Source organism: Lutra lutra, chromosome 2 (assembly GCF_902655055.1).
Source record: "Lutra lutra chromosome 2, mLutLut1.2, whole genome shotgun sequence".
In the NCBI taxonomy this organism is placed as follows: Eukaryota; Metazoa; Chordata; class Mammalia; order Carnivora; family Mustelidae; genus Lutra; species Lutra lutra.
This window is the reverse complement of record NC_062279.1, coordinates 58,962,615-58,984,678: the sequence shown is the minus strand read 5'-3', so window position 1 is coordinate 58,984,678 and position 22,064 is coordinate 58,962,615. Positions and strand designations below refer to the sequence as shown.

At 48.6% G+C, this 22,064-nt stretch overlaps 1 protein-coding gene across 5 annotated transcripts in view; it reads left to right on the top strand.

The window, feature by feature from the left end:
* Positions 1 to 22,064, top strand: part of PTK2B (protein tyrosine kinase 2 beta) — a 122,841-nt gene that overhangs the window by 40,335 nt on the left and 60,442 nt on the right. Inside the window, exon 1 of one of the 5 annotated variants that reach the window (XM_047717512.1) lies at positions 6,552 to 6,562. The exons of 3 other annotated variants lie outside the window; for them this stretch is intronic. The gene's annotated coding sequence lies outside the window, so the exon portion shown is untranslated. Of the gene's footprint in view, positions 1 to 6,551; positions 6,563 to 10,878; positions 11,026 to 22,064 lie in introns of those variants that run through there. One more of the 5 variants, XM_047717511.1, reaches the window with a different exon arrangement.

Sequence of the window (22,064 nt, the reverse complement as noted above, 5' to 3'; positions counted from 1 at the left end):
GCAAGGGGAGGCAGGTGCAGGTCCCGTAATTCTGGGCAGTTACGAAGTGCAGGGAATGTACCCTGGAAGGTGGTGATGGGGAGGCACGGGACAAATCAACCATGTGAGTGTCTGGGCTTGTCTGGATGTCCCTGCTCGGCCAAAGATCTAGCTAGGCAGGGATACTCACCCCCGCACATACAGTAGGCATTGGTGGGGAATCTCTCGTCAGAGTCTTGTTGAGTTCTCCTCTGGAGAGAGGGGAAAAAAGCAGGTCCTATTGAATGGGACGTGATGGAGTCAGGCCCCGGTCAGGCCTGCTTTGTGGGTGGGATTGACCTTTCTGTGGGCCCAAACTCACACTGTTCTCATTACTGGATCTAGGGAGCTGGGGAGCATAGTCTCACTCTGATGGTTCTTATGAGGGCTAATGCCCATGTTGGCTTGTTTCCAAGGGAGGTAAGGGAGGGGAAGAGCTTTTCCCCCAAACTGCTCGTCTCTCTGCTCCCTTCCCATTGAGCCCGCTTCCCAATGAGGCTTCACTCTTAGCCTTTTGCCCTTGGTCTGCCATGCTCCGTTCAGCAGGAATCCCCCATCCTTGATACCCAACCAACCTCTTGATTTCCATCCACTGATTCCCTCACCTTGCCCCTTGGCCATAAATCCCCAGCTGGCCCTGCTAGGTCTGGAGATGAGTCTTCACTCTCTCCCCATTGCAACAGTCCTGGATAAAGTCTTCCTTGTTGGGTCAACAACATCTGCTCCATTGCTTTTCTTGTGACCGCACCTGTATACACGCAAACTCTTAACAGAGCATGCGTAACAAATCCGCATTTGTTCTGTTGCGTTGTTTCATTATCTCTCCTGTGCTCAGAGAGGCTGCTGGGAAAGGCTGTTCAGGTCTGGGGACAAGAGAGCCATCTGTCACCCCTGGCCATGGGACCCCCTGTCAGGAAAGAGTTGAACATGGTCCCTGGGGCTGCAAGTGACTGAGGGGCCCCTCTCTTTGCTCTGCAGCTGGTCAGCTATGTATTATGTCCTGGGGGCTCTGGAAGGAGCCACTACTGCCTCTGGCTGGGAGGAAGGAGGAGGGGAGCTGGCAGGGCAGCAGGAGAAAGGCCACCAGGAGTGTCTCCCTTCTAGGCTCTGCTCTTTTCCCTTGGAAAGGACTGTTCTAACCTTGGTTCCTGCAGAAGCACTCTCTGTCATTAGAGGCGGTTCTCAGCATATCTATTTTGGAGCTGCAGCTGGTTGTTTCTCAGAATAAACAGAGCTGTGATATTGGGATAAAAGAAGAAAGGAGTATCTTCTCTTTACGCCCTCCCTCTTCTCTGTGGTTTCCAACCTGCACTGCCCTCTTCTCAAAGGCCCTGCCCTAAGACCCCTTGCCCTTCACTCCCTGCCCTGTAGCTCCCATACTGCGATCTTGTAATCATGGGTCCCCTCCTAAGCACATAGGGGCCCCTGTTCTCGCCAGTCTCTATGCGAGGCTCAGGGGCTGTAGGGCCTGCCAAGAACTCAATGTCAAGCAACACAGAGTTCATAGAGTAGGGACTTCCGCCAAAGAGCATAAGAGCTGATCCAGCCTCCAGGGTTTTGCCGGAGCAACTGAGGTCCTCGCCGGGGATGTGCTGTGCTCTAGGGGTCAAGGAAGGAGCTGGAACACGCTGACCGTGCACCCTTCCTCTTACCTTAATGTGTCATGGTGTGGATGGTTGTGTTGTACTGCGGTCATTGACAAGGGAGCTTGGTGCTTCAGGGACAGAAGGAGAGTCAGATATTGTTTATTTTGGACAAAACAGATGTAGGGGTTCCCTGGTGTATTTTTTGGACTGAAATGGCTTCCGTGAGGGAGCAAGCAATCAGGGATGTTTTCCAGATACTTGGGTTTGGGAGGGTCTGGTTGTTAAGGAGCAGATGAAGAGACTTGTGTATGTGGCCCCATTCGAGGCCAAGTTACTCATTGTCTGTTGCTGTGCTTTCCAGCCCGAGTGGGTCTGACAGCGCCCCCATGATTGTGCGAGCTCTCGCCTTGTTTTGGTCTGTCTGGAGCGCTTCCTTCACCACCTGCATTTATCTGTCAGGCCGCTGTGTGGTTTGACCCACATGGGGTTACAGAGACAGACCCTAAGGAGGTGGTAGTCTCTGCAAAAACTCCTCCGAAGTTCTTCCTACTTGGGGCGCAGAGCGGTCAGCCTCACCTCCGTTCCACTGGCCTCGATGCGTAGATGCCAGACCAGCCCGTGTGTCGTATTACCTGCAGCAGCCCTGGGGAAAACCGGGTGAACCAAGACTGCTGCAACAGGTTTCCTCTCTTGCTTTTGTCTTTATTTTTAAAGACGAAGCTGTGGTTAGACTCTCAAATTAGTCTTTAGAAACCTTGGTGGATGGTTTGGTGGCAAATCTGTCAGTGTGCGTCTGGGTGAGGGGTACTGGGCCATGAAGGAGCTGCCCTCGGGGGCATCCCTGTGGGTTGAGAGGAGCTGTAGGTGCGAAGGTCAAGGTCAAGCACTGGAGAGGGGCCTGTGTCTTCCATGTGCAGTTAGAGGGGCCCAAGGATCAGGAATTTGGGTTTTGAGCTGAAGTGAACTTGGGGTTGTGTCTCAGCTCCACCATTTCCTTATCCTGTGACCTTGGGCTGCTGATTTAGTGCCATGGAGATTACATTTCCTCATGTGTAACAAGGGGCTATTAATAGTATCTATTTAAAAAAAATTCATTCCTTAATTCCAGGTATAAATTACTGAACACCTCCTCCTTGTAAACACTGGACCTGGCACAAACTACAGTGGTGGGAAGGCCTCTGTCCTCATGACACTCATGTCTTCTGGTATATTGATTATATAGGGAAAAAATTTTTTAAATATATATGTAAAAATACAAATAATTTCAAGTATATTTTAATAAACTTATATATAAATATATAAAATTTATAAATATATGTTGCATATTTATTAATACATATTTGTGTTATGTTATATATAAGAACATATAAATTTATACAATTTTCATATATATAAATAATATATAAACAAATATATATAAAATATATAAAAATTTATATACATTATTTTTCTTTTTAAAAGGTTTTTTTATTTAAGAGAGAGAGAGAGCAGAACAAAAGAGAGAGCAGGAACAGGGGTGAGAGAGGCAGAGGTAGAGGGAGAAGTGGGGCTCGATCCCAGGACCCTGAGATCATGACCTGAGCCAAAGGCAGATGCTTAACAGACTGAGCCACCCAGGCCCCCCATAAATTCATATATATATATATACATATATATATATGTATATATATATAAAACTTAACACCATGCTTGAAACACAAAAAGTGCTTGATAAATGGAGTTGTTATTGTTATATTCAACACTGGAAATATGGTATAAATGATCAGGCAAGGACAAAAAAAGTGGTTTTCATATGATACAATGTTTAGTTTCTTCCTGAGATTTGTAGCTGTCTTTTCTTTCGGTTAAAAAGAGTGTCTTACTCTCCTGAAGAAACAGAACCAATAGTATATATGGATCAGCAACAGCAAGCTGGAGACCCAGGAGAGTCCACAGGATAGTCCCAGAATGAAGGCCAACAGGCCCAAGACTCAGGAAGAGCTGAAGTTTGCATTTGAGTTCAAAAGGCAGGAATCTGTTCAATGCCACACTTGAAAGGGTGGCAGTCAAGAAGAACTCTTTCATGTTCAGAAGGAGGTGAACCTTTTTAATTCTAGTAGACCTTCACCTGATTGCATGAGGCCCACCCACATTAGAGAGAGCAATCTGCTTTACTCAATGTACTAACTCAAATGTTAATCTAATCCAAAAACTTTACAGAAACACCCAGAATAATCTTTGACCAAATATCTGGACATCCCATAGCCCAATCTAGCTGACACATAAAATTAAGCAGCACAGGGAGCCATGGCTAGAGAATGCTATAGCTGAGAAAGCCCTTGGGTTGCCGGGGTACTGAGTGACCACCCTGTCCTGAAGGGGAGAGGAACCCTGGCTGGGGTTGGCTCTCTTGATGGAATGCAAATAGTTGTCCCGGGGCTCAAGCCATTCCAAAGACATGCTTTTGTTAGTTTGCACAATGTTTTGTAAATTTATGCCAACATTTAAAGATTAAAAATTCACATGAGAAATCTGAATATCCAGCTTCTCATGAAATACTAGAAGTGCGCCTATGGGGCTCAGTCGTCCATTTTTCCATGGCAACCATCAGCAGAGGTGCCTTGAGTCTTGGTAGGAAAACTCGTTCCCCTCCAGCTAGGGAGTCACTTCCTAGACCATGTCACCCTGTCTGGACGCTCAGAATGAAGACTCAGCCTGCTCCTTCCAGCCCCTTCCCCCTCACAGGACAGCCATGCTCCACTAACCCCAAGACTGTGACCAAGTCTGCCCACCTCTCTGAGATTTCACATTCAAAATCTCCTGAAGAACTAGAAGTGGTCACATGGAATTCAGGCATCTTTTTAGGTCCAGGTCCTATCTTCTTCAAGCTTGACTCTCAGAGATGGGCCTTAATTGAGATCTGCTAGAGCCATGGAATTGCAAAAAGCTTAATTCTCAATTTCTGGGGCACAAGGAAGGAACTGGAGTTGTTTAGACAGGAGAAGACATGCCCCTAAGGGAATCGAGAACTGATTTGAAAATAGATAAAGGGTTGTCATATTGAAGAAGGAAGGACTGAGCTCATTTTGAATGTCCCCAGAGGCCAATAGCTGAGAGAAGTCAGGTTTGTGGTGAGCACAACACAGACTTTTCTAGCTCCTTAGAAGCAGAGAAGACTGGTGCCTAAGGCAGTAAGACCCCATGGGCTGAGGGGGCCATGGGGGTCTTGGGGGGCATTCGTTTGCCAGACTGGAAGTTGACCAGGTCAGGGGTTCCAAACCTTTCCTGTGGGAGGTACACACAGACAATGAATTATCTGTACCTCACATGGGAGATAGACTGCCGGGGATGTGAACCCCAGAAGGGGTTGCCCACGGGCCTGGAGGTAAAGACCATGGCAGATCCGATTTGAGGAGACTCAGGATTTGTTTTAAGCAGAATTTGTTTGGTACAGCTCAAAGACACTGAGATGATTCTTGGAGGAAGTTTATACTCCTGAGTCCCAAGAAACAGGAGGCAGAGCATGCCAAGCAGAGGGATCCCATTGAAAAGCCCCAGTGTAGATCAGGGGGCACAGGGAGAGGGGAGAAATGTGGCCATGAGCCTCTAAGGTGTTTTCCTTGGGAGGGGATGGTGAAGCAGGGAAAGCAGGTCTAGAATTATTAGCTGGTTGGAGTAATTTCAGCAGGCTCTGGGGCACAGGGACTGTCCCTAGTTGTGTGGTACCTGTTCCTGGGGTGATTAGAACAGGTGGCTTGGCCGAAGGAGCGAGAGTCCAATAAACAAGGTGATGGGTGGTGGAGCTCCAGATTGGTTGGTTTGCGAATGAAAGTCATGCTCTGGAGAACTGGCTAGCACAAATCCCTCCAGACTCAGCAGGGCCCCAGAGGTCAAAGCGCCAAGCACAGGAACTAGGAAACATGGTTAGGATAAGGCCCAGCCCACACGCCCTGAGGGGATCCTTCTCTTCAGGTGCACCAGGAAGAAGTTTCCATGGCCTTCCAGCCCCAAGGTGCTATGGTCAGCACCTCCAGCCAGAAACACCCTGAGAGTCCAGGCTTTCTCTCTGTCTGTACATAGGGGACTCTAGGCTCAGAGAGGTGAGCAGATTTGTTAACAGTCTCAGGGTTAGTGGAGCATGGCTGTCCTGTGAGGTGGAAGGGGCTAGAAGGAGCAGGCTGAGTTTTCATTCTGAGCGTCCAGGACAGGGTGACATGGCCTAGGAAGTGCCTCTAACCTGCAGCATTGGGGTTCCCATTGGGGGCAGTGGGAAGAGGGGAGCACTGCAGTCCCTACCAGGACAGTTCTCCTGGTTCCCCGTACCCTGCCCCAGATGCACAAGGAAGACTTAGAGCCAGAAGCAGCCTGGACAAGGACACCACAGCTCAGTCCCAGCTTTGTCTGCCTGGCACAAAGCATCGGACTTGAGCAGCTCATTTCCCTCCTGGCATCAGCCTCATTGGCTGTGATGCATTCCTTCTCAACCTGCAATATAACACCCTTCCTGCTGGAATGAAGATTCCTGTTCCATTGTGCCCTCCCTGCCCCAACACACCATTGTTTATTCTGATGGGTAGATCTCAAATAGGCCTCCTGTGTTTGCATACCCCTGAAAAGCAACCAGGGTTTGGAAACCACCAGACCAGGAGATCTCCTAGACCCCCTCCAACGCGAGATCCCACACCATCCTGATCCTCTGGGCTGGTCCCTGTGGGGCCATTCAGAGCACCATACTGGGGAGGCAGTGGAGCAGAAATGACTTCTCGGAGTTCACAGCCACCAGTTAGGGGAGAGGAGGAACCAGAAGCCAGATCTCCTGCCTGTGTCAGACTGACAAAATACCACCACCTCGGTGACTTCAACAACAGACCTTTGTTTCTCACTGTTCCAGAAGCTGGAAGTGCAAGATCAACGTGTCCACAGGGTTGGTTTCTCGAGAGGCCTCTCTCTTGGCACACAGATGGCGGTCTTCTCACTGTGTCTTCACCCCGGTCTTTTCTCTGTAAGCAGCTAATGTCTCTCTGTGAGTCCAGATTTCCTCTTTTTACAAGGACACCAGTCATCCTGGATTAGGACCCACCCGAATTAGGGTCTCCATTGACTTGAATCACCTCTTTAAAGGTCCTATCTCCAAATACAGTCAATTCTGCAGTCTTGGGAGTTGGAACTTGAACATGCAAAGCCTGGAAGCCTGCCTGGTGGGGCAGCATTCTTTCCTCTGCTCCTCATACCTCTCCCCTAGTGGGCCTCTTCTCCCCCACTCCATGGGATGCGCTCAGCGTTGCTCCCCACCTTGGGTGAGCCCTGCATTTACTGAGTGTATCATGCCCATCCACATCCAGGGCTGTGTTCTACCCATGACCTGTTGGTTCCCAGCAGGGCCATGGGCCATGGCAGTGAGCGGGGCAGCCTGTGCTCGGGGTACATTCCCCTCACCTGGCACATGGCCATGTGCCATTAGACACATGACAAACAATGGCGATGCTGATGGCAGTGATGCTGACAGCTGCGAATAGAACCCAGGAGTGGGAGGTTAGTCTGCTCCGCCCATGCTATGGGGACCAGCCAGCTCAGCACAGGGATGAGCAGGGACTAGAGTTCAAAGCAGACTCAGTGGTCAAAGAGGAGGCACAGATTATAAGACTCTGGGAGAACATCTTAGGGGATGCACCTTCAAAGCCTGTGTACAGCTCTAAAGTCCGAGGAACCTGAGACCAAAGCCAGAGAGCTGGGAACTTCAGGGCCAACCTGGGCCAGCTTGACAGCCCCCCTACCCAGTGCCCCTGCCGAAAGACTGAGTGGCCTCTGGGGGTGTCTGCTTGCCATCACTGATGTCAGCCTGGCTCGTCCAAACTCATCCATTGAGGTGGGCATTAAAATGTGTATGGACAGCAGGCAGTCCTGGTATGAAATGATCTAGGAACAGCCCACCCCACCTCAAATTGTCATGTGTCTCTGTAGTCCTGTGTTGAGAACGAGGACTGGCCGTGCAAAGAAGGAGTGGGGGGGTGTGCAGCTCAGGTGAGGCAGCTCCCTAGGCAGCACCGGCACCTGCCAGGAACAGCTGTAGGAAAATTCCTTGACCAGATCATAGAAAGGGACTCTCCGGTACTAAAAATAGCCCCAAACTGGAACCAGCGGGTTGCCTTTGACAAGACTGAGTTGCTGTCTTCGAAATGTTTGTGTAGACACTTGAACCAGAGGAACATGGATGAGTTGTGATTATGACCAACCCTTGACGTTAGGGTTCCAGGTTCACCAAGTGTGGTTCTATACGTTATTTGTGTTAATATTCATAACGGTTCTAGGCAAGATAGGGTTCTCACGTCCAGCTTGGGTGGGTGAACTCGCTGAGGTTCAGGTTGGTAACAGGATTTGTTCCAGATGTGTTGACTAGGCAGGAGAGACCTGGAAGTTGTGCTTTTTCTGCTCCCTAATGTGGCACAAACCTGCCCCTCCTGGAAACCTCCTTTGGCTGCCAGTTGAGAGGCCATTGTTCTGACCCTTTTTCTGCATTCTGTTGAGTGTGGACCTGCACCCTTTTGGAGCCAGCATCCCCTGCCCTGTAAAGGGACCAGCACCCCCTCTAGAGAAAAGAGAAAGGAGACTGGGCAAGTGCTTTGTCAACTGCCACTCAGTCCTCCATGTGTGAGGAAAGAGTCCCTGTTTAAGGTCACCTTTGAAATTAAACACCCTGGGTATTTAATTTCACATTCTGGAAAGGCAAGCACCTAGGCTCGGGTTGGAAGAAGCTTCTTCCTCATGGTGGGCAGGGTGAGGTAACCACCAGAGAGGTATTGGGTATGGGTGTGGAAGGTTCTAGAGAACAAAAGCTTCCACCCCTGTGTGACTCTGTACCTGACCTGGCTGGTGTCATCTGCATGGTCGGTCTGTAAGGCATCGCTTGGTCTCTTGTACTTGCCAGGGCGTTCACCTGGGTGACATGGGCCTCCCAACAAAGGTTTCAGGGCTGTGGTTTTACCCTTCAGAGAGCCTCTGTGCTCGTTCCCACAATCAAGAGTCCAGCTCTGTGTCTTTGGGGAAGTCACTCTACATCTCTGGCCTCATTTACAAAACAAAGGAGGTAAAAACCCGATTAGTTATAAGGCCCTTCAGAGCTGATTCTCATCACTGGTGAGTTTATCATTTTAGTTGATCTGTTTTCCCTGATATCAATATCCCAAGTCATTCCTTCTTTTTTTTTTTTTTTTTTTTTTTTTGGTCTCTCTATTTTCCCACCCCTCGTAATTATTTTTTTTCTCAGCCTCTCGTTTCTCCTGCAAAATCCTAGGAGATTTCCTGTAGCTAATGATTTTAGCTCCCAGAATTTTAGATCCAAGAGGGCACTTTGGGAAGCATCTAATCTGGTCCTGTAGCTTTACCCTGGAGTTCAGGGCCCCTGAGAAGTATTTTGGGGGTTCCGCCAACATTGAAGTATTTTCCGCCAGACAGTGAGGAGTTAAACCGCCTCAGGAATCGGGTTATCACTTTTAACAGTTTGAAATATTCATGCTTTAGACTTTGTTGGAAACATGTTCCTGTCCCCTAATCTCTTCACTTTCTCTGATGAGAAACCTGAGGTCCCCACAGGTGAGGTGAGTTGGCCATGTCATCAAAGGATCATCCTGGCGCTGAAGTTGAATATGATTCAAAAGACTTAAATATTGTTTTTTGTGTGTGCATGTAAAGGATGAGAAAATTCTCAGTCAATAGAAGGAAAGAATAGAATGAGGGGTGGTGGGGGGAGCTCTGGAGGCTCTTGAAGACCTCAGTGTGGACAGAACAGCCACCATGAGGGGAAGGGCCCCAGGGCTCACTCCTCTCACCCCCTGCCACAGAGCACTTTCTGGTTTCTGCTGTGCTCTCTCTTCCTCCCGCCTCAAGTCTGTGGTGAAGCTGTGGAGAAGTGGGTTGCTGTTCTTTTTTCTGACTTCCTGTGTGCTTCGGAAACCTCAATGAAATAAGAGCTAAAGGCAGAAAGGGTCAAGGACTGTTATGTCAAACATAGACTTATCCCTGGCATGTGGGGTGGGGGGGCCAGATTTGTGATTTTTACAGACCAGAGCCCAGGATTGTAGCCCCTGGGCTCCCCACTGGCCTGCTAGGGAAGTCGCCTGGGGCTGGAAGTAGGTGGTGGGCACCTCACTCTTTTCAGGCGTGGCTCCAGTAAAGCTATACAGATAGCCCAAGTGATTTTTAAGAACTATTCATCATTGAGGCCAAACCCATTAAAAAGGAAAACTCAATTACCTTTCCAGTACACTTGGTGCATTTTCTCCGTGTCTCCCTTTCTGCCTACAACCTCCTTGCAACCATGGCAGCGTGTTTGTGTAGCGGGTATGTGTATAGTCTTCCGAGTTTTTAATACGACCTTGATTGCAGAAGCCTAAGTGGGCTCCTTATCAGTTACCTTTCCGGGCAGACAGGAATCAATGAATGAGTGCAGCTCTGTACCTCCGTGAGGACAGAGCTATGGGGAAACACCCTGCATTTCTTTTCTCTTTCTATTCCTTTTTTTTTTTTTTCTTTTTAAAGATTTGTTTATTTGTCAGAGAGAGAGACGGAGCACAAGCAGGGGGAGCAGCAGGTGGAGGGAGAAGCAGACTCCCCACCGAGCTGGGAGCCCCATGTGGGGCTCGATCCCAGGACCCTGGGATCATGACCTGAACCCAAGGCAGCAGACATGTAACCAATTGAGCCACCCAGGTGTCTCTCTATTTTTTTTTTTTTTATGACACATTGCTGAGCCCATAAACCCCCATTCTCAGGGCCTCCTATTCAAAAACAGTGTCCCACAGCAGACCCTATGGGTAAGTTCTTTCTTGGCCTAGCCTGGACACCTGGCTTAGTTTCTATGCCTGACGTGGGATCCATGAGACCTTTCCCTTCCATAGCTCTTTTAAAAAGGTAACGGTAATTTTGCCTTCCTTTGGGCTCAGAAAATTTGGGGTTGGGTTTTCCCTTTGTGTTTTATTTTGTTCTAACCAGGGAAGAAAAAGATCCTCCCCCAGTTGGAGTAGTGTTTGGGAAGATGACTCTAGGCTGGGGGGGTTTCTCACTGCCACACTCGGCATTCCCAATCATGGCTGGAGTTTTAAAAGACCCGGGTTCCCTCAAATTTTCTGAGCTCTGAATAACTAAAACCACCTGTTTCTTCTCTTTCTGTCCATTTCCCAATAATGGGCTTGGGTAACAAGAGACTGAAACAGAAACCACTCCTGTGCTCTGAAGTAAAGGCTCAGAGACACCCAGGAAGTTCGCATGTTTGAGAACGAGTTCTAACTATAGGACCTGGCCTGGTAATGAGAGGCCTCCAGACAGGGAATCAGGAGACCACAGTCCCAGCCAAGAGTCCTCATGTGTCAGCCTCTTTGAAACTCAGGTCTCTCCAGTGAGACAAGGGCCAAAACCGCTGTCCCACCCGCACCTCTGCTGCCTGTAGGTGAGTATCAGAATCACCTGGGATGTCAGTAAAAAGTACACGTGGCTGGACCCAGCCCCAGAGGTCTCTACTCAACTAGGGTGGGACTGAGCCTTGCAATGTGTCCATCTGTTTATGTCTACATTGTTACCGAAAAATTATTCAGATCCTTGTTAAAGATGGTAAGGAGGACTTTATTTAGGAGGATATAGCAATGGAGTTTTGCTGTAGGGGAAAGTCATGAAAATAAAACGAGGAAGAGTAGGGATTGATAGCTAAGAAGCAGGGTAGGGGATCAGTGGATGGAAAAATTGCTCAGAGTGTAGGGTAATTCTTTTCTGAAGGGACGTAATAGGATTGCTGCTGAAGGCGGGCCAGGGCAATCCAATATTACCTAGGTGATGGGGATGGAAGGGGGGCGGTGGGAAATTCAACCAGATATCAAGAAAAATCAGCTGTGGAAGGTGGGGAATTCTGGTTAAGGCCACCTAGCAGGAGTCTTGCTGAAGACGGACTTCATGAGGACAGAGACGGAAGCCGAAGCTCAGGGCTGGTCGAGCGGAGTGCTCAAAGGAAGCCGACTGAAACGTGGTCAAGGAGAGAGTCTGTCAGTATACATACTGACACGTGTGCACACAGCCAGGGTGACGCAGCCGTGGGACCAGGTGCTGTCTGAGACCGTATTGTAGGTCCAACAGTCTGGCCTTGTCACGATTAGGATCTAGAACCCAAAGGACAGTACCAGGAGGTGTCTGTGGGCCGAGCGAGGCTGCCTTCACGGGCAGCCCAGGGCCCTGCATCACTGCAGGGTGTGGGAGCAGAGAGCCCCAACTCTGCTCTCTACTTGCTCTGTGGCCTTCCGGAAGTCACTCGGCTCAGCCTCACCTCCCTCATCCGTAGGATAGATGATAACAGTGTGTTATGAGCACCGAATGGGCTCACTGTGCATGTGAGGTGTGGGCCTAGGGTCAACCTAAGGAAATGCTATTAGTTCTAGGAAGTGAGCCCCTTGGTGTGCATGCAGCGGTGGAGGAAGGAAGAGGACACGCAGTCAGGGTCCCAGGGGCATGGGGCTCCCTGCCGTGTGGCCCACGCTCTGCTCTCTCAGAGGACTGTCTGCAGTCGCCAAGAACTGTCTAGTCCTGGGGCTCTCTCCACAGATTATACTGGGCTATCTCTCCTCCCTATTCACCCCCGATCCGAGTGTAGAGAAGATCCAGAAATCTGGATTTCCAGGGCCTGTTTGCTCTCTCTAGTCTCGCTTTTGAGGCCAGGGATTGGCCCCTGCTTCGGGGCTACATGCAGAGCTCAGAAAGGAGGGTTGTGTCACAAAGGCAGGTTGAGGTGGACAATGGAGAGAGGGCTGGCTCCACTCCTGTGGAAGTCACTGATTTTTTTCATATAGTTAAACAACTGAACCGTCGAAGAACTTAAGATCCTTTATCTGTATGTCATTCTAAATGTAGATGCGTTTTTATGTCGTTATAATCAGGATGTGAACTTTGTTCCCTGTCACTTCTCATCTTTATACAAATGTCTTCATGTACTACCAGTGCTCATATTTTTTTTTTTAAGATTTTATTTATTTATTTGACAGACAGAGATTGCAAGTAGATGGAGAGGCAGGCAGGGAGAGAGAGAGAGGGAAGCAGGCTTCCCGCCGAGCAGAGAGCCTGATGCAGGACTTGATCCCAGGACCCTGAGATCATGACCTGAGCCGAAGGCAGCGGGTCAACCCACTGAGCCACCCAGGCGCCCCCAGTGCTCATATTTTAATCGAGTTTATCATTATCGATAGTGCCTAGAATCCCCGCACCCCCCCAGGCAGTGCTCTGAGGATTTTGTTCTGATTTTACAATCTCCCTGCTATAAATAGTCCAGGTGTGAACATCTTTGTGCATATGATCCATGCTCTCCCCCGTTGGGGGTATGGGATGCGTTTCCCCCAAGTTGGGGGACCAGGTCCGTACATGGGACTCGCTTTATATTTTAACCAGCTTGCCTTTAGAAAGCCAGTTCTGAATCACCTGGCAATTGTCCCGGTTTCCTTTCAAGGCCGTAAGCCTAAGATTTTATTCTTTTTCTCTTGGCTTCTTGGCTTATATAGCCGATTTGTAGTGGTGCCTCAAAGTTGTTGTCATTAGCGTTTTTCACTGCTGAGGATTTTTCCATCTATTTTTAATTTCCTCAAGCCTCACACACAGGTGGCATCCTGTTTGCTTGACGGGGCGTCTAAATTGCCGTTTCATCCAATCCGCATTAAAATGAAAGCTGATGGCTGCAGGGTGCACGTGGGGGCCCATGTCATGTTTAATGGTTTTGATATCTGTTTACATAAAGCAAATTTGTGTCCGGGATTTGCGAAGAGGAGCAGATCGGGGATTGGCAGGTGGGGAAGCTTTTTCAAGAGGATGTTTTGGCTGTTTTCAAGGTGGTACTAGACGAGGGGGCCAACTGTTAGCACTGACTTTGTACTTTCCCACTGGAAAATAATGTCAGTTTTTTTTATTGTCGATGTTTATGGCCGATTTTTTTTCCTGTTTATTAAATGTGTCCTAACTTAACTTAAAAATAAAACTTAAAAATAACTTAAAAATAACTTAAAAATAAAAGTGGATGTTGCCATCACTATTATACATATTAATATATCAAATGCTGGTGTTCCTTTTGGTGCTGCCTGGCTAGAAGGTGATAAGCTTACGTGTAAGTTTCTGTTTGGGGTCACACAGAAAAGCAGCGTTCATCAGAGCTGTCATCTCTGGGACAGAAATACCCTGGATGTGAGGAGACAAAGCCAGAGCAGGGTGGGGAGTGTGGGCTCCCGGGTGGGATTGGAGCTGTCAGCGCCAACTTGCATTTGTTGGGTTAAAATGGGAAATCCGAGTTCTTGTCCTGCCTTTGCCACTTAATAAGGGTGAGCCGAGGCAAGCTGCCCAGTCGCTTTTCCTCATCCTCAGAATGGGAATGACTTCTGCCTTGCGAGATGTCAACAAAATAGCAAGAGTGCAAATACCCTGGTGCAAATACTTATGTCCTCTGCACACACAAAGACCCTTTTCCCTCCTGTCTGTCTGTTGCACGTTTTTTAATCCTTGACTTGGATAAAAGAGTGGGGTCCCTCTTTTGCATTGGCAGCCCTACAACCATTTGAAACCAGCAGTCCTGTCCTCACTTCTCAGGACTCTACTCTCCTGTCCCTCCTGTGTCATGAGACAGAATTCCCAGGCTCCCAGGGCTCTGAATGTTCTTCTTCTAGAATGTGGCAGCCTGTCAAACCTCAGGGTCTCTGGGTCAGTAGTGCTATTACACTTGATCTTAGCCAAAAGGCCGAGAAGCGATGGGCCAGTAGTGCTATTGATGTGGTCATGTCTATGCAGAGCCCCAGGGAAAATCACCGTCCTTATTTTAGGGATTTTTCTAGTAGCCCCAAAACTGCATTGATCTTTCTGGCAGCCGTATGTATCATAGTGACTAACCATGAGTTCACAGACAGCTTAAACCCCATTTTTGTTTAACCCATGCTGTTGCTAAACCACATCTTCCTCACCCCAGATTGGGGAAGTTTTGTTGGTTTTTTTTTTCAAATCTACGCAAAGAACCTCACATTTATCCCATTTCGCCACTTGTGTTTTGTTACACTTGGCGTGTCTTACCAACCTGTTGCAGATTTCAGGAGTCCTTTGTGGCCGGCATTTTTAGTCATAGTCTCTCCCCATCCTGTGCTTCACTTGGTGCTTCTTGCCTGATGACCACAAACTCTTTAATGCCAAATTAACAGGGGTGAACAAAGGCCAATTAAAATAGCAGTCAGTCCCCAAGTGAATACAGACACTTGATCAGCAGTCGATGGAGAAACCGCTTATGAATTCAGCTGCTTGTCATCTGCCCCCCTCATTAACCTCTCAAGAAAATGGGGAAGAACTCAGTCGAATGCCTAACTGAAGCATTGATTCGTCACGGCACCAAATTTCCCTGCTCAACAACCAACTCTGTAATGCACCCAGCCAGGGAAATGAGATTAGCTGGCGTCATAGGCTGGGAGAAAAGTATTGAGTTGAGATCATGACTCAAAAATGGAGAAGCTGGGAAAGAATTTAGTTTGGGGTTAGAGATGACAAAGAATGTGGTTTTGAAAATTACAACCTTTAGGAGATTGGAGAATAACAGAAGCTCCTTGGAGGGAGAAGCACATCTTAAAACTCCAGGCTTCTGGGCACCTTGTATGTTGCCATCTTCAAGTGCTGGATGTGGGTGGGGGAAGCCTGCAGGACCAGATGTGGAGGGTTGAGGGTCAGGTCAGAGCCGGGCTGGAGGCAGGTCCTCAGAAATGTGTCCCCCCAGCCCCTGCCCAACCAGCTCTCACAAGCTGATGGCACCCATTTCTCCCCCAAAGGCGCTTTCAGCAAAGTCACATTGGCAGCTTGAAATCAGCCTTGGAAGCATTTACACCAGGGACATTAGCAAAGCCTGCAAATCGGGTCCCCCTACCCTGCATCACCAGTTGGGGGTCATGGCCCAGGGGCTGTATCATCAGAACTGCCCCGCAGCCTCCCAGCTCACACCTGCGATCTGTCCTCTAGCCTGAAGTAGATCTTTTTTTTTTTTTTTAAGATTTTGTTTATTTATTTGTCAGAGAGAAAAAGCACAAGCAGGGGGAGTGGCAGGGAGAGGGAGAAGGTGGCTTGCTGTTGAGCAAGAAGCCTGATGTAGGGCTTGATCCCAGGACACTGGGATCATGACCTGAGCCAAAGGCAGATGCTCAACCACTGAACCACCTAGGCGCCCCGAATTATATCTTTTTTTTTTAATTTTTTTTATTTTTTCAGCATAACAGTATTCATTATTTTTGCACCACACCCAGTGCTCCATGCAATCCGTGCCCTCTACAATACCCACCACCTGGTGCCCCCAACCTCCCACCCCCCACCCCTTCAAAATTCTCAGATCGTTTTTCAGAGTCCATAGTCTCTCATGGTTCACCTCCCCTTCCAATTTCCCTCAACTCCATTCTCCTCTCCATCTCCCCTTGTCCTCCATGCTATTTGTTATGCTCCACAAATAAGTGAAACCATATGATAATTGACTCTCTCCCGAATTATATCTTTTAAATGAAAATCTGCTTCCCCACAGGGTGATGTTCAAATTCCTTAGCGTGTTGCCACTGTCTTCTCATTTCCCAATACCCCTCACCACCCTCCTCACCAGCCTTATGCCATGTCATGTGGTTTCTGATCTTGCTGTGTCACCTTCTCCTGAGATCCCGGGGCCCCCTAAGCCAGTGCTCTTCCATGCTCCTCAAGCACCAAGCGTGGACCCCTGTTAGATCCCATCCCATGCTGTGGCTATATTATGTTCATCTTTTTCCTCTTTTTTTTTTTTTTTTAAGATTTTATTCATCCATTTGAGAGAGAGAGAGAGCACAAGCAGGGGTAGAGGCAGAGGAAGAGAGAGAAACAGACTCCCTGCCGAGCTGGGAGCCTGATGTGGGGCTCGATCCCAGGACCTAGAGATCATGACCGGAGCCAAAAACAGATGTTCAACCAACTGAGCCACCCAGGCGCCCCTCATCTTTTTCTTCTTTACTGAATTATGAGTCTCTGCTGGACAGGGACCCACTTCCCTCTTCTGTTTAGCTGCATATCTCTGGAGTCTGGCATGCCTCCTAAAACATAGGAAGTCAGAAAGGCAGGGGAGCGGGAAGGAGAAGAAGGGAAGAACAGGAGAGGGGAGGGAGGAAAGAAGGAAAGCTGGGAAAGGAGGGAGGAAGGAAGGGCAAAAGCAGGTCAGCAAAAATCACTCATGAACTGGCAAATAAGGAGCAAGGGTCTGGGGATTTTCTCAAGGGTTGGGGGAGCAGTGCAGCCCAGAGGGCACGCAGGAAGTCTGCCTAGCTCTAGTAATCAAAGTCCTTGAACTAGTGAGGAGAAGAGGAACAAGGAAGGACGCGCTCACGCATCTCCGTTGCTCCCCTTCCCCCCCCCCCCAGCCAGCCCCATGTCAGCTGGCCTCCGGGTTGGTAGGTGCTAGCAACAGAATGATCCTGAGTGGGTGATGTGCGTGGGCGTGGCGAGCTGAAAATGTGCTAGAGTCTCAATAAATGCTTTTTGAATTACATTGAATTCTGGCTGGGAGATAATCACCACCTTTCTGGTTCCTTCCTTCCAGAGGTAATGGGGAGGGATGCTCGGAGTGGAGGGGAAGGGATTAACCCAGTGATGGACTGGGGGGCCTGGAGTGGGCACCATGCTGGCCCTGTGGGAACTGGGGGCTGAGAGGGCTTGGGCTGGCGGGTGGGGTACACCGCGTGACCCCAGCAGGGCACAGATCTCCCAGAAACACAGGCCTGGCTCCCTGAGACGGCAAGGTCACTGCCAATTAGTTAAGTGGCTGCTCCCAGCAGGCCTTTGCAAAGGAAAGGCATGTGTTCCCCATTTCGTTGGTGTGGAAACAGCAAGAGGAAGTGAGTCAGAGACAGAGTGGAAATAAAGCGTGTGTCTCGTGACATGCCAACTTCTGCTAGATCCAAAAGGCTTATATTGTGGCTGTCTCGCGTGAGGCTTCCTTCCACGCTTCTGTGATATTCTCAGGACAGATGATGGCCCTGTGTGTGTGTGTCCAGAGTGGGAGATAGGGCTGTGCTTCCCAGTGGGCAGGCGGGTGGAGGAAGGTGGATGTGGGCCCAAAGGTGGCATCAGAGAAGCGGGGACGGAAAGAGCCGATCCCAGACTCACTGGGCCGGTCTAATGTTTGGCAAGTAGGGACTGGTATGGAGTTCCTGGTTCTTTCTTCTGCCAAGTCACAGGCACTTAAAAAATACATGTGCCAGGGAGTTTACAGAAGTAATCTCTGATTCTCCAGAAAAATCTGCAGGCTAGATAATGTTAGCCCCAGTCTCCTGAGAGAGGAAACTGAAGCTTAGCACCGTGAACTTGTCCAGGCCACACGAACAGTCAGCGGCCGAGGCTTGAAGGCCACCATGTTGCCTGACCCTGAAGCGCACGGTGGGGAAGGCCCCAGACTTATGTGACAGGGCAGCCTGAGGACACGAGTTTGAATCCTGGGTTTGATGAGTCAGGTGACTGACCTCATCACTCAGGTGAGCGCACCTTCTCCCTGACAGTGCCACCTCTCTGAGTAATGGTCCCTCCCCAGGCTCCCTCAGATCATGGGCGGAACTTTCAGCCCTCGAGACAGTATGTTTTATGCCCAGGATGCCCACCTCCGCTTCCACATCTGACTCTCTGAGAGGCCCAGCTTCAAGGTCATTTGCCAAAGACAGTCATTGTCGCTTGATAAACAAAAGAGTGCTGGAAAACCCACAAAGGTCGAAAGCCATAATGTTATAGTAAAAGCCTGCCCTTCAAAAAGAATACATTGAGCTTAATGACAAATTCCCTGTAGCGTCTGTATTTTTCCCATTTTGCCGCAATCACTGGAAAATATCAGAGGCCATCATCCACATACCAGCCCCTGTTCAGGAACTCTGACCCACCTGGCCCAATGTCTCCAGGCCTCACAGCCAGTTGATGGCAGAACTCGGTACAACCCCCTAAGCATGGTGGCAGGACACATCACCAGCCCCCTCGTCTTTGGCAATTGCTTACGCAAATTCCTGGCACAAAGGATGTGTTCAGTTAAGACATAACATTACCCGACATTGTCTTCAAGTGCAAGATTGTACTTTTCTGTGATGTCGACGCCCGTGACCCTGTAATCTTCCTCTGCCGGGAACCCAGCCCTAGGCCCAGTGGTAACCCAGAGGATCTGAATGGGACTTAATTCTGTTTTAGGACCCCCTCCTTTCGGCAGGTGAACATCTTGCCATTCAGGAAGAGTGTCATTTATTTTCTTCCTGAAGACCTCAGGGACTCTGAGATTGTACAACCTCCCTTATTACCCTTTCCAGGTTTTGGCTGAGACATTCTTATAGCCAATCAAAACTCTTCCTGTTTTAATTTAAGCCCATTTCCTTGTGTTTGTTGTTCTTTGATTTAGACTTGGGCAGACCTGGGTTGGGAAGCAAGCTGGAGCCCACGATGGCTCAGGGCCAGGGTTTCCACTGGTGCTGTGAGACCTTCTCTCCTCTGACACTGTTTGAAGGGGCTGGTGCACGCTGGGATGCAGGAGGGATCCCTGGGCTAGGGGTCATGGTCTTGACTGGAAAAAGGGGCAGCACACTTGGCTCACAAGTTGAGAGTCAGAGGATTTAGGGATCATCAAATACAGAGACAAGCCAGTGATGAGAAAATCAAGTCATCCAGCAAAATATGGAGAAATAGACAAGTTCTGTTGTCAGAAACAGGAGCTAGAGGCAGCAGATTGTTCTCCTATCCTCCCATCTCTGTGTTCAGTGATGGATGTTGGCAGTTTGAAATCAGCCATAGTGGGAATATTTACACCACAGAAATTGGCAAATGCTGCAAATCTGACCTTCCCCTGCCCCACCCCCTCCTCCAGAGGGCCATTGGCAGGGGGCACAAGATATGGGGAATATAGATGGTCAGACAAGATTTTGGAAAATAAGCAAGTGCTAACCATGATGATAAACCCTTTCGTTGGTGTTCATCTTTATTGCTTATAATGAATTTTCACTTGCATTTTTGCCCTTCGTCCTCACAAACTTTCTATAAGGAAAACAGGGCAGGTATCATTACCCCCATTTTACAGGTGAGGCAGATGAGACAAGAGAGGTTAAGTAACTGGCCCAAGGTTTTAGAGCTCACCAGAAAATGAGCTGGCAGAGGGACAGTGAGAGAAGCCTGTGAGTGAGGTCAAGAAATGTGTACTCCTTACATCACACCTTTCAGTTACTCTGCTCCAAAGAGTTGGCGGGGGGGATCCCTTGGCAGTCCATGGCAGACCAGTGCTGACAGGTGGGAGTTCGGGAGTGCCCTTGAGGAAGTTGCTATGTACCCTACAGCCCACCTTTCTGGGCCCTTGTCTTTGGTGGGCCCTCATCTTTTAACCAAACACATGAATCCCTCCCCAACAGCACCCTCCTTCCCATGACCAAGTCCTAGCGTGGGGAGAGTCATACTCCCTAAACCAGAAGACCTTGGGATTCTTCACAGACTGGGGATAGTCAATGCCAAGTTGACATTTTCTTCCTTCCTTGGAGTCTTTGCCAACCTCAGTAGTATCAAGAGATACCACCTTCTTTGAAGGCAAATGGGAAAGTGGGAAAAACTTGGCACTTGGATTCAGATCTGCTCTGGGATCCAAGCTGACTACTCAACAAGCAGGAATCCTTGACCAGATGGCTTAAACCTTGTTTTCTCATCTGTATAATGGGCATACTCATCCCTGCCCATCTCCAAGGGTGGTGGTACAAAGCACTTACGTTTTTGGAATAAATAGCCAGAGGTTACTGCTGCAAAGGATTAAAGACAGATCTACAGGTCTTACCTCAGGCTGAAGGTGGAAGTCCAGCTGGGGTGCCTGGGTGGTGCAGTTTGTTAAGCAACCAACTCTTGGTTTTGACTCATGTTGTGATCTCAGGGTCGTGATACTGAGTCCTCTTTTGGGCTCCACACTCAGCATGGAGTCTGCTTAAGAGTCTCTCTCTCTTTCTGCTCCCCGCCACTCCCACCCCCACACATGCACTTTTTCTCTCTCTCTCTAAAGGAAATAAATAAATCTTAAAAAAAAAAAAAAAAAAAAAGTAGATCCTGAGTGAGCAAAATGGTTTTGGAAAAATATTTCAACTGGAGTCGGTCATGTTGACCACTAGGAATGATGGCCCCCGAACCAAGGGCCTGGAAAAACTGATGAAGATAAGAAACCAGGGTCTGCCAGGCATGTTGACAATGGCCAATGCATCAGTTTGGCTGGGCTGTGCTCCACTCCACTACAGACGTAGACTGTAAATGCTTTATTTGCTCAAGGTAGAGGTGGGTGCTGGCTCCTGAGTTCCTGAGTGGGCTGGAGAGGGGATCAATGATCCCACTGTGGTTTCTCATTACATTTTTTTTCTTTTTTTTAATTATTATTTTTTATTATTATTTTTTTTTCTTAATAGACTTTATTTTTTGGCCCAGTGTTCTGTTCACAGCAAAATCCAGAGGGAAGTCTGGAGCTTCCCCATATACCCCCACCGACCCACATGCATGTCCCCCCACACTGTGGACACCCCCCATCAGAGTGGAATATTTACTATGATAGATGAACCTACATTTCACATCGCTATCACCCAGAATCCATAGTTTACGTTAGTGTTCAGTCTTGATGTTATACCCTCCACGAATCTGGACAAATGTGTAATGACAGGTATCCATCGGTATAATATCACACAGGGAACATTTACAGTGCCCTAAAAGTCCTCTGTGCTCTGCCTATTCGTCACTTCTTTCCACCCCCCCCCCACCCAGTCCTTGGAAACCACTGATATTTCTACTGTCTCTGTAGTTTTTCCGGAATGTCATGTAGTTGGAACCATATCGTGTGTTGCCTTTTCAGATTGGCTTCTTTCAGTTAGATGCATTTAAGTTTCCTCCCCGTCTTTTCATGGCTTGATAGAGCATATCTTTTTAGCACTGAATAATATTCCGTCGTCTGGATGTACCACAGATTATTTACCCATTCACCTACTGAAGGACATCTTGGTTGCTTCTAAGTTTTGGTGTTATGAATAAAGCTGCTATAAACATCCATGTGTAGGTTTTTGTGTGGACATAAGTTTTCAGCTCCTTTGGGTAAATACGAAGGAGCACTATTGCTGGATCGTATGGTAAGAATATGTCTCGTTTTGTAAGAAACCGTCCAACTGTCTTCCAAAGTTTGCACCAACAATGAACGAGAGTTCCTCTCACTCCGTGTCCTCATCACATGCTTACATCGTCTTGGCTGCTCAAATCTGAAAGCGCCACGTTTCGTGGTGCCACCGGCTGAAGCTGCTGAAAGTACCGTGGGGACCTAACCCCTTTCCCCCTGCCAGAATTGGCCCTGGCCTCTGTCCCCAGCAAAGATTTCTAACTCACCTGCTCTATCTCTGTCCCTTGCTCTGCCTGCCAGAAAGGGCTTACCTGCTTCACTCCTAACTTCAGCCAATGGCACACAGAATT